The sequence below is a fragment of the Triticum dicoccoides genome, chromosome 4B (genome assembly GCF_002162155.2).
Source record: "Triticum dicoccoides isolate Atlit2015 ecotype Zavitan chromosome 4B, WEW_v2.0, whole genome shotgun sequence".
Classification (NCBI taxonomy): Eukaryota; Viridiplantae; Streptophyta; class Magnoliopsida; order Poales; family Poaceae; genus Triticum; species Triticum dicoccoides.
In genome coordinates, this window is record NC_041387.1 from 517,261,288 (window position 1) to 517,273,424 (window position 12,137).

The following is a 12,137-nucleotide window of genomic DNA, read 5'->3' on the forward strand; positions in this document are numbered from 1 at the left end:
AAACAACCCACAGTCCTTGAATTGTTGCCCCCCACCCCACTCAGCTGTTGCAAAACCCACAGTCAGCGATCCGAAAAAAATACACAGATGCAGCTGATTGTCGCACATAGGCCACATGCATATAAAATATAAAATACTTAATAAAACAATCAAAAAAGAAAACAAATGCAGGCATATAAAATATAAAATTGTACTACTTAATAAACAACAAGAAAAAAATGCAGACATATAAAATATAAAATAATTAATATAGCAACTGCAGGTTCGCTGACCACATACAAATAAATATATCTTATGAAAAGAAAAGAAATAAAATAGCCCCGTCTTCATCTTCATCCTCACTCCTCCGTGACTCAGACCTTGGTCTCTAGAGGCATCTTGTCCACCGTGTCATGGGGGACTAATCAGAACGTCAGCTTGGAACGGTTGTTGCGCCAGGTCTTGCCATGGACCTTATTCACCGAGTTGTCGTACCAGAACTGGACGAAGACGGCGTCGTCCTTTCCGGGCTTCATTTTGTACCAGCGCTCATCATTAAACCCCATGCTCAGGACAGCGCACACCGCGTCCTCGATCTCTCGTGGCCTAGTGTTTGCGGCTTCGGCGTGCGCCATCAAGGATCCAACGATGATGCGTCGCGGCAGCGCGCCGTTGTTGGCGTGAGGGGCGCACATGTTGATGCTCGCTTCGGTCTTCTTCTTATTCTTTGGTGAAGTGTTGTTGTGTGGGTGCCGACATGAGAGGATGAGGAGAAGAGAAAAATAGGAAAAGTGCTGCTCTGACGAAGGATTGGGATACGAATTTGTAGTAGAGTAGGAGTGCTCTCTGTTGAAAAACATAGTAGAAAACAAAACAATAAAATCGCCCTACGATTACAATCCAAGAACACTATGAAGATGCATTAGAGGTTCGAATCGGATCGTTACCAACTTCGAGTAGCACCGGAAGAAGAGTTGGTGTAGATCGGTGATGAACTCTCCGAACTGTTCGTGAACGATCCCTCGAACCAAAGACCTAAAGCACGACCTCTCTATGGATTTTAGGCGTACATGCTTCATGATCCGGCGACGCTTCGCCGTCCAAAGCTAATCATTGCCGGAGAATTAGAGGGAGAAGAAGAGAACCACACAAGGCTTCTCTATTATGAAGACTAGAGATATCTAGGTTTAGATCTAACTAGATCAACTCCAAATTAGAACTAGAACTAGAGAACTAGAGAAGGCTCCAAAAACTTGTATCTTGAAAGGCCAAAATCCTCTAATATAGGGAGGGATGGCCGACTTGGGGAAGCGTTTTCCCTCCCCTTGCACTGGCCTATGGGGATGGTGGAGTCCAACTCCATCTCCCAATTCGGCATCCCTTTGGGGCACCTCCACTAATGGGCCTTAGGGCTCATTCTCACACCCCTAATAGGCCTTTTAGTATTTTCTTAAGCCCGTTGATATTAAGTAAATTATTAAATCCTTATAATCAATATTAGAACCTTATATCATTTATTTTAAGTCCCTAAATTTTTTTTCCGCCGATATATCATTTCCCGGTATTACTCGGTATTCCCCAAAATTCTTTCGGTAACCCTGAAACGCTTCCGGCTTCTCGGGAAACTATTTCTTATATTCCTGAAACTATTCCGAGAATATTTTCACATAACTCTTACTCCACTAACGCTCAACGGATCATGATTCCCTTAAGTGTGTCACCATGTAGATTCAATAAAACATAGACATTAACGCAACTCCCTTTCGTTCAATGATCAATAGCAAAATCATGAACATCCATATTGACGGTGACCTGCAGGGGCGGAGCTAGGTAGAGCTAGCCGTTGTCACTGGCACCAGGTCCAATTTGCACTTGCTTAATGTAATCCACTGATTTAGTGTGTGTGGGTCATTGAATTGTTTGACATATATGCATGTGTTCTACTATGTGGACACCGGGTAATTTCCAGTCTGGGTCCAACCCTGGTGTCCTGGACTAAGGGGTACCAACCTAGTTGGCCCACGGTCCATGGGCCGAGCTTATGGCCCACCGATCTTACAAGGAAAGGATTACAGATGCCTCAAACCTTGACATAACCAAGACGAACTTTGCTGAAGACTTGGTGTGTACTTCACGGACTACTCCACCTATCGACATGTTCATCCCTAATTGGCAACCGACCGTGTGTAACCCTAGATACTCCTGGTGCCTATATAAGCCGGAGAGTTTAGTCCATAGAGACACAATCACAATTACTAGCCTTAGGGTATAGAACACAACATACAATCTCGAGGTAGCTCAACCTGTATTCGATACTCCATCATCAATATAATTAAGTAGGATGTAGGGTTTTACCTATTCGTGAGGGCCTGAACGGGGTAAGTATCGTGCCGCTCGTCTCCTGTTCACAATCGTTCCAAGATCCACAGCTCGGTATCCCCTACCCGAAATCTGCTTATCACAACCCTAGATTAATTGTTTGTAATTAGTTGCATTAGTGAGCATCATGTGTCATATTTAAATTCAAGAAACTTGAATTGAGGGAATTTCCAAAGCCTCAGAAAAATTAAATAAAAAAGGGCAAAGAACCCTGGAAATTTCATTCAGTTGTTCGAAAATGTTCCTTTAGTTGTTTTGTGAATTTCGCAAGAACTATAATTCAAACCAAAATTCAGGAACATTTTTAAGGATTTATTTTTGGGACTTTGAATTTAAATCAATAGCCATTTGGATTTGAATTATATTCATATAACTAGAATATAATTTCAAATACTCCTGGAATATTTTATGTTCTTTTGGAAAAGTCCATGAAGCAACATAAAAATGGCCAGAGAATATTTGAGATTGTTTTGAATTTGTTTGAATTTGCAAAACACTGGCAAGTGTCAAATAAAAACACAAAATAGAAAAATAATAAAAACGAGCAAACTTACCTGAGCCAGCCCATTAGGCGGCCCAGCCCACCAGGCAGCCGTGCCATCTTCAACCTCTGCCAGTAGGCAGAGGCGAAGTCACACACGCGCACGCGAAGGCTGATGTCTATTACACAACTTCATTCTTGTAGACTCTTGTTGGGCCTCCAAGCTTAGAGTTTTGTAGGACAATAGCAATTTTCCCTCAAGCGGGTGACCTATGGTTTTCAATCCGTGGGAGGCGTATGATGAAGACGGTCTCTCTCAAACAACCCTGCAATCAAATAACAAAAAGTCTCTTATGTCCCCGACACACCAAATACAACGGTAAATTATATAGGTGCACTAGTTCGGCGAAAAGATGGTGATACAAGTATAATAATGATAGTAGATATTGATTTTTGTAATAGGAACAATAAAAAACAGCAAGGTAGAAAGTAACAAAACTGAGCACAAACGGTATTGCAATGCTTGAAAATAAGGCCTAGGGTTCATACTTTCATTAGTGCAATCTCTCAAGTGTGCTAACATAATTAGATCATATGGCAGTCCCTCAATGTGCGATAAAGAATCACTCCAAAGTTCTTATCTAGTGGAGAACATAAGAAGAAATTGTTTGTAGGGTACAAAACCACTTCAAAGTTATCCTTTTTGGTTGAACAAACAACCCAAGAGTTCGTACTAAAATAACACCATATTATACACATCAACCAACTGTAATGTCACCTAGGTGCTCCAATGTCACCACAAGTATCCGTGAGTTGATTAGACGCTATGCGTCAAACAACTTCAAATTCATAATATTCAATCCAATATAAAGAACTTCAAAGAGTGCCCCAAGATTTCTACCGGAGAAAGTAGGACGAAAACTGAAGGAAATATGCCCTAGAGGCAATAATAAAGTTATTATTTATTTCCTCATATCATGATAAATGTTTATTATTCATGCTAGAATTGTATTAACCAGAAACATGATACATGTGTGAATACATAGACAAACATATAGTCACTAGTATGCCTCTACTTGACTAGCTCATTAATTAAAGATGGTTATGTTTCCTAACCATAGACATGTGTTTTCATTTGATTAATGGGATCACGTCATTAGGAGAATGATGTGATTGACATGACCCATTCTGTTAGCCTAGCACTTGATCGTTTAGTATATTGCTATTGCTTTCTTCATGACTTATACATGTTCCAGTAACTATGAGATTATGCAACTCCCATTTACCGGAGGAACACTTTGGGTACTACCAAACTTCACAACGTAACTGGGTGATTATAAAGGAGTACTACAGGTGTCTCCGAAGGTACATGTTGAGTTGGCATATTTCGATATTAGGTTTTGTCACTCCGATTGTCGGAGAGGTATCTCTGGGCCCTCTCGGTAATGCACATCACTATAAGCCTTGCAAGCAATGTGACCAATGAGTTGGTTACGGGATGATGCATTACGTAACGAGTAAAGAGACTTGCCGGTAACGAGATTGAACTAGGTATTGGATACCGACGATCAAATCTCGGGCAAGTAACATACCGATGACAAAGGGAACAACGTATGTTGTTATGCGGTTTGACCGATAAAGATCTTCGTAGAATATGTAGGAACCAATATGGGCATCCAGGTTCCACTATTGGTTATTGACCAAGAATAGTTCTAGGTCATGTCTACATAGTTCTCGAACCCGTAGGGTCCGCACGCTTAACGTTACGATGACAGTTTTATTATGAGTTTATAAGTTTTGATGTACCGAAGTTTGTTCGGAGTCCCGGATGTGATCACGGACATGACGAGGAGTCTCGAATGGTCGAGACATAAAGATTGATATATTGGACGACTATATTCGGACACCAGAAGTGTTCCGGACGTTGTCGGAGAAAACCGGAGTGCCGGAGGGTTACCGGAACCCCCTGGGGGAGAGATAATGGGCCACATGGGCCTTGGTGGAAAGAGAGAGGGGCGGCCAGGGTGGGCCGCGCGTCCCCTCTCCCTGTGGTCCGAATTGGACTAGGAGGGGGGCGGCGCCCCCCTCTTTCCTCCCCCCCTCTTCCCCTTCCTTCCCCCTCCTAGTAGGAGTAGGAAAGGGGGAGTCCTACTCCTTCTAGGAGGAGGACTCCTCCTCCTTGGCATGCCCACAAGGGCCGGCCGGCCTCCCCCCTCCCTCCTTTATATACGGGGGTAGGGGGGCACCCCAGGACACACAAGTTGATCTACGGATCGTTCCTTAGCCGTGTGCGGTGCCCCCCTCCACCATATTCCACCTTGGTCATATCGTCGCGGAGTTTAGGCAAAGCCCTGCGCCGGTAGAACATCATCATCGTCACCACGCCGTCGTGCTGACGGAACTCATCCCCGAAGCTTTGCTGGATCGGAGCCCGGGGATCGTCATCGAGCTGAACGTGTGCTGAACTCGGAGGTGCCGTACGTTCGGTGCTTGAATCGGTCAGATCATGAAGACGTACGACTACATCAACCGTGTTGTCATAACGCTTCCGCTTATGGTCTACGAGGGTACGTGGACAACACTCTCCCCTCTTGTTGCTATGTCATCACCATGATCTTGCGTGTACGTAGGAATTTTTTTGAAATTACTACGTTCCCCAACAGTGGCATCCGAGCCTGGTTTTATGCATAGATGTCATATGCATGAGTAGAACACAAGTGAGTTGTGGGCGATACAAGTCATACTGCTTACCAGCATGTCATACTTTGGTTCGGCGGTATTGTGAGATGAAGCGGCCCGGACTGACATTACGCGTAAGCTTACGCGAGACTGGTTTCACCGTTACGAGCACTCGTGCTTAAAGGTGACTGGCGGGTGTCTGTCTCTCTCACTTTAGCTAAATCGAGTGTGGCTACGCCCGGTCCTTGCGAAGGTTAAAATAGCACTAACTTGACGAACTATCGTTGTGGTTTTGATGCGTAGGTAAGAACGGTTCTTGCTAAGCTCATAGCAGCCACGTAAAACTTGCTTGTTTTTGCAGGGCATGTTGTGATGTGATATGGTCAAGACGTGATGCTATATTTTATTATATGAGATGATCATGTTTTGTAACCAAAGTTATCGGCAACTGGCAGGAGCCATATGGTTGTCGCTTTATTGTATGAAATGCAAACGCCCTGTAATTGCTTTACTTTATCACTAAGCGTTAGCGATAGTCGTAGAAGCAATAGATGGCGTAAACAACAACGATGCTACGATGAAGATCAAGGTGTCGCGCCGGTGACGATGGTGATCACGACGGTGCTTCGGAGATGGAGATCACAAGCACAAGATGATGATGGCCATATCATATCACTTATATTGATTGCATGTGATGTTTATCCTTCAATGGATCTTATCTTGCTTTGATTGACGGTAGCATTTTAAGATGATCTCTCACTAAAATTATCAAGAAGTGTTCTCCCTGAGTATGCACCGTTGCCAAAGTTCGTCGTGCCCAGACACCACGTGATGATCGGGTGTGATAAGCTTACGTCCATCTACAATGGGTGCAAGCCAGTTTTGCACATGCAGAATACTCAGGTTAAATTTGACGAGCCTAGCATATGCAGATATGGCCTCGGAACATGGAGACCGAAAGGTCGAGCATGAATCATATAGTAGATATGATCAACATAGTGATGTTCACCATTGAAAACTACTCCATCTCACGTGATGATCGGTTATGGTTTAGTTGATTTGGATCACGTGATCACTTAGATGACTAGAGAGATGTCTGTCTAAGTGGGAGTTCTTAAGTAATATGATTAATTGAACTTAAATTTATCATGAACTTAGTACCTGATAGTATTTTTCTTATCTATGTTTGTTGTAGATAGATGGCTCATGCTGTTGTTCCGTTGAATTTTAATGCGTTCCTTGAGAAAGCAAAGTTGAAAGATGATGGTAGCAATTACACGGACTGGGTCCGTAACTTGAGGATTATCCTCATTGCTGCACAGAAGAATTACGTCCTAGAAGCACCGCTGGGTGCCAGGCCTGCTGCTGATGCAACTGACAATGTTAAGAACGTCTGGCAGAGCAAAGCTGATGACTACTTGATAGTTCAGTGTGCCATGCTTTACAGCTTAGAACCGGGTCTTCAACGACGTTTTGAACGTCATGGAGCATATGAGATGTTCCAGGAGTTGAAGTTAATATTTCAAGCAAATGCCCGGATTGAGAGATATGAAGTCTCCAATAAGTTCTATAGCTGCAAGATGGAGGAGAATAGTTCTGTCAGTGAACACATACTCAAAATGTCTGGGTATAATAATCACTTGATTCAACTGGGAGTTAATCTTCCTGATGATAGTGTCATTGACAAAATTCTCCAATCACTGCCACCAAGCTACAAGAGCTTCGTGATGAACTATAATATGCAAGGGATGAACAAGACAATTCCCGAGCTCTTCGCAATGCTAAAAGCTGCGGAAGTAGAAATCAAGAAGGAGCATCAAGTGTTGATGGTTAACAAGACCACTAGTTTCAAGAAAAGGGGCAAAGGGAAGAAGAAGGGGAACTTCAAGAAGAACAGCAAGCAAGTTGCTGCTCAAGAGAAGAAACCCAAGTGTCGACCTAAGCCTGAAACTGAGTGCTTCTACTGCAAGCAGACTGGACACTGGAAGCGGAACTGCCCCAAGTATTTGGCGGATAAGAAGGATGGCAAGGTGAACAAAGGTATATGTGATATACATGTTATTGATGTGTACCTTACTAGAGCTCGAAGTAGCACCTGGGTATTTGATACTGGTTCTGTTGCTAACATTTGCAACTCGAAACAGGGACTACGGAATAAGCGAGCACTGGCCAAGGATGAGGTGACGATGCGCGTGGGAAAAGGTTCCAAAGTCAATGTGATCGCGGTCGGCACGCTACCTCTACATCTACCTTCGGGATTAGTTTTAGACCTGAATAATTGTTATTTGGTGCCAGCGCTGAGCATGAACATTATATCTGGATCTTGTTTGATGCGAGACGGTTATTCATTTAAATCAGAGAATAATGGTTGTTCTATTTATATGAGTAATATCTTTTATGGTCATGCACCCTTGAAGAGTGGTCTATTTTTGTTGAATCTCGATAGTAGTGATACACATATTCATAATGTCGAAGCCAAAAGATGCAGAGTTAATAATGATAGTGCAACTTATTTGTGGCACTGCCGTTTAGGTCATATCGGTGTAAACCGCATGAAGAAACTCCATACTGATGGAATTTTGGAATCACTTGATTATGAATCACTTGGTACTTGCGAACCGTGCCTCATGGGCAAGATGACTAAAACACCGTTCTTCCGTACTACGGAGAGAGCAACAGATTTGTTGGAAATCATACATAGAGATGTATGCGGTCCGATGAATGTTGAAGCTCATGGCGGATATCATTATTTTCTCACCTTCACAGATGATTTAAGCAGATATGGGTATATCTACTTAATGAAACACAAGTCCGAAACATTTGAAAAGTTCAAAGAATTTCAGAGTGAAGTGGAAAATCATCGTAACAAGAAAATAAAATTCCTACGATCTGATCGTGGAGGAGAATATTTGAGTTACGAGTTTGGTTTACATTTGAAACAATGCGGAATAGTTTCGCAGCTCACGCCACCCGGAACACCACAACGAAATGGTGTGTCCGAACGTCGTAACCGTACTTTACTAGATATGGTGCGATCTATGATGTCTCTTACTGATTTACCGCTATCGTTCTGGGGTTATGCTTTAGAGACGGCCGCATTCACGTTAAATGGGGCACCATCAAAATCGGTTGAGACGACGCCTTATGAACTGTGGTTTGGCAAGAAACCAAAGTTGTCATTTCTTAAAGTTTGGGGCTGCGATGCTTATGTGAAGAAACTTCAACCAGATAAGCTCGAACCTAAATCGGAGAAATGTGTCTTCATAGGATACCCAAAAGAAACAGTTGGGTATACCTTCTATCACAGATCCGAAGGCAAGACATTCGTTGCTAAGAATGGATCCTTTCTAGAGAAGGAGTTTCTCTCGAAAGAAGTGAGTGGGAGGAAAGTAGAACTTGATGAGGTAACTGTACTTGCTCCCTTATTGGAAAGTAGTTCATCACATGAATCGGTTCCTGTGACACCTACACCAATTAGTGTGGAAGCTAATGATATTGATCATGGAACTTCAGATGAAGTTTCTACTGAACTTCGAAGGTCTACCAGAGTAAGATCCGCACCAGAGTGGTACGGTAATCCTATTCTGGAAATCATGTTACTTGACCATGACGAACCTACGAACTATGAGGAAGCGATGATGAGCCTAGGTTCCGCAAAATGGCTAGAGGCCATGAAATCTGAGATGGGATCCATGTATGAGAACAAAGTATGGACTTTGGTTGACTTGCCCAATGATCGGCAGGCCATTGAGAATAAATGGATCTTTAAGAAGAAGACTGATGCTGATGGTAATGTAACTGTCTATAAAGCTCGACTTGTCGCAAAAGGTTTTCGACAAGTTCAAGGGGTTGACTACGATGAGACTTTCTCACCCGTAGCGATGCTTAAGTCTGTCCGAATCATGTTAGCCATTGCTGCATTTCATGATTATGAAATCTGGCAAATGGATGTCAAAACTGCATTCTTGAATGGATTTCTGGAAGAAGAGTTGTATATGATGCAGCCAGAAGGTTTTATTGATCCAAAAGGTGCTAACAAAGTATGCAAGCTCCAGCGATCCATTTATGGACTGGTGCAAGCATCTCGGAGTTGGAATAAACGCTTTGATAGTGTGATCAAAGCATATGGTTTTATACAGACTTTTGGAGAAGCCTGTATTTACAAGAAAGTGAGTGGGAGCTCTGTAGCATTTCTGATATTATATGTAGATGACATATTATTAATTGGAAATGATATAGAATTTCTGGATAGCATAAAGGGATACTTGAATAAAAGTTTTTCAATGAAAGATCTAAGTGAAGCTGCTTACATATTGGGCATCAAGATCTATAGAGATAGATCAAGACGCTTAATAGGACTTTCACAAAGCACATACCTTGATAAAATTTTGAAAAAGTTCAAAATGGATCAGGCAAAGAAAGGGTTCTTGCCCGTGTTACAAGGTGTGAAGTTGAGTCAGACTCAATGCCCGACCACTGCAGAAGATAGAGAGAAAATGAAAGATGTTCCCTATGCTTCAGCCATAGGCTCTATCATGTATGCAATGCTGTGTACCAGACCTGATGTATGCTTAGCAATAAGCTTGGCAGGAAGGTACCAAAGTAATCCAGGAGTGGATCACTGGACAGCGGTCAAGAACATCCTGAAATACCTGAAAAGGACTAAGGATATGTTTCTCGTATATGGAGGTGACAAAGAGCTAGTCGTAAATGGTTACGTCGATGCAAGCTTTGACACTGATCCGGACGATTCTAAATCGCAAACCGGATACATGTTTTTATTAAACGGTGGAGCTGTAAGTTGGTGCAGTTCTAAACAAAGCGCCGTGGCGGGATCTACATGTGAAGCTGAGTACATAGCTGCTTCGGAAGCAGCAAATGAAGGAGTCTGGATGAAGGAGTTCATTACCGATCTAGGTGTCATACCTAGTGCATCGGGACCAATGAAGATCTTCTGTGACAATACTGGTGCAATTGCTTTGGCAAAGGAATCCAGATTTCACAAGAGGACCAAGCACATCAAGAGACGCTTCAATTCCATCCGGGACCAAGTCCAAGTGGGAGACATAGAAATTTGCAAGATACATAGGATCTGAATGTTGCAGACCCATTGACTAAGCCTCTCTCACGAGCAAAACATGATCAGCATCAAGACTCCATGGGTGTTAGAATCATTACTATGTAATCTAGATTATTGACTCTAGTGCAAGTGGGAGACTGAAGGAAATATGCCCTAGAGGCAATAATAAAGTTATTATTTATTTCCTCATATCATGATAAATGTTTATTATTCATGCTAGAATTGTATTAACCGGAAACATGATACATGTGTGAATACATAGACAAACATATAGTCACTAGTATGCCTCTACTTGACTAGCTCATTAATCAAAGATGGTTATGTTTCCTAACCATAGACATGTGTTGTCATTTGATTAATGGGATCACATCATTAGGAGAATGATGTGATTGACATGACCCATTCCGTTAGCCTAGCACTTGATCGTTTTAGTATATTGCTATTGCTTTCTTCATGACTTATACATGTTCCTGTAACTATGAGATTATGCAACTCCCGTTTACCGGAGGAACACTTTGGGTACTACCAAACGTCACAACATAACTGGGTGATTATAAAGGAGTACTACAGGTGTCTCCGAAGGTACATGTTGAGTTGGCGTATTTCGAGATTAGGTTTTGTCACTCCGATTGTCGGAGAGGTATCTCTGGGCCCTCTCGGTAATGCACATCACTATAAGCCTTGCAAGCAATGTGACCAATGAGTTGGTTATGGGATGATGCATTACGTAACGAGTAAAGAGACTTGCCGGTAACGAGATTGAACTAGGTATTGGATACCGACGATCAAATCTTGGGCAAGTAACATACCGATGACAAAGGGAACAACGTATGTTGTTATGCGGTTTGACCGATAAAGATCTTCGTAGAATATGTAGGAACCAATATGGGCATCCAGGTTCCGCTATTGGTTATTAACCGAGAATAGTTCTAGGTCATGTCTACATAGTTCTCGAACCAGTAGGGTCCGCACGCTTAACGTTACGATGACAGTTTTATTATGAGTTTATAAGTTTTGATGTACCGAAGTTTGTTAGGAGTCCCGGATGTGATCACGGATATGACGAGGAGTCTCGAAATGGTCGAGACATAAATATTGATATATTGGATGACTACATTCGGACACCGAAAGTGTTTCGGACGTTGTTGGAGAAAACAGGAGTGCCGGAGGGTTACCGGAACCCCCCGGGGAGAGATAATGGGCCACATGGGCCTTGGTGGAAAGAGAGAGGGGCGGCCAGGGTGGGCCGCGCGCCCCCTCTCCCTCTGGTCCGAATTGGACTAGGAGGGGGGGGGGGGCGGCGCCCCCCTCTTTCCTTCCCCCCTCTTCCCCTTCCTTCCCCCTCCTCGTAGGAGTAGGAAAGGGGGAGTCCTACTCCTACTAGGAGGAGGACTCCTCCTCCTTGGCGCGCCCACAAGGGCCGGCCGGCCTCCCCCCTCCCTCCTTTATATACGGGGGCAGGGGGGCACCCCAGGACACACAAGTTGATCTACGGATCGTTCCTTACCCGTGTGCGGTGCCCCTCTCCACCATATTCCA

General features: G+C 43.2%; 1 long non-coding RNA gene across 1 annotated transcript; it reads right to left on the reverse strand.

Annotated features, from left to right (window-relative positions):
- Nucleotides 1-229: 229 nt before the first annotated feature.
- Nucleotides 230-1,217, reverse strand: LOC119293809. The gene is made up of 2 exons (XR_005143224.1): nucleotides 927-1,217; nucleotides 230-825 (listed from the first exon to the last, which is right to left on the reverse strand). It is a non-coding gene; the product is annotated as an uncharacterized LOC119293809 (long non-coding RNA).
- Nucleotides 1,218-12,137: the final 10,920 nt, after the last annotated feature.